We start from the raw sequence: 792 nt of genomic DNA on the forward strand, positions 1-792 counted from the left end.
GGAAGTATGGCACAAGTTGAATTGCCCCCCTGCTACTTCTGTCAAGGCACATTAATATTCCAGAAAGTACAGCACAGTGGTGCTGGAACAGTTTTTGTAGAGGGGATGCTGAGAGCCACTGAACCAAACTGTAAACCTTGTATATGATGGAAACCACTTCAAGCCAGGGGATGCTACCATACACTTAACCATACTGTACAATAAGTGCTGGAACTAAGACTAGTATAAATCTTCCTGAGTGGGGCACTTGCCCACAATCATAGCAAGCACCATTTTTGAATGCATACTCCACCCTTGGAAGTATGTAGCTTTTTTGAATTCAGTGATGCAACTCAATACTGTATATGTCTGACTTTCAACAGTTAAGAGGTAGTATTATGCCTAATGTTACAACTAGGGGAAGGGATGTGCAGTGTTGGAGCATAGCATATGGAATGCAATCTCGAGAGAATATTTCCTCAGATTGAATGTAGGGGACAAAATTTTCAGTTCATGCTTTCCTTAAATGATGGGAGGTTCAGGCCTGATCTATTTGTCAACTTTCAGCATACCAGATCTCATGTTTAATTTACACCCAATATTATGTGAAAGATGTAAACAGCTAAGACATGATTACCCTGATTACTTGTTAGGGAAGGAATAAAAGTCCTCTTAAATGGTCCTTTGAAATGTCACAAGAATACATATAATCCCTAAAGTAGTTTCAGGGAGGAAATAGCACCAGTATAACTAAAATGCTTTGTTTGACCAAAGGTGTTTTACCTCTATTAAATACTGAAGCAGAGGAGCAGC

The sequence above is a fragment of the Emydura macquarii genome, unplaced genomic scaffold, assembly GCF_026122565.2.
Source record: "Emydura macquarii macquarii isolate MOO-44397 ecotype Brisbane River unplaced genomic scaffold, CSIRO-AGI_Emac_v2 contig_968, whole genome shotgun sequence".
NCBI lineage: Eukaryota > Metazoa > Chordata > Testudines > Chelidae > Emydura > Emydura macquarii.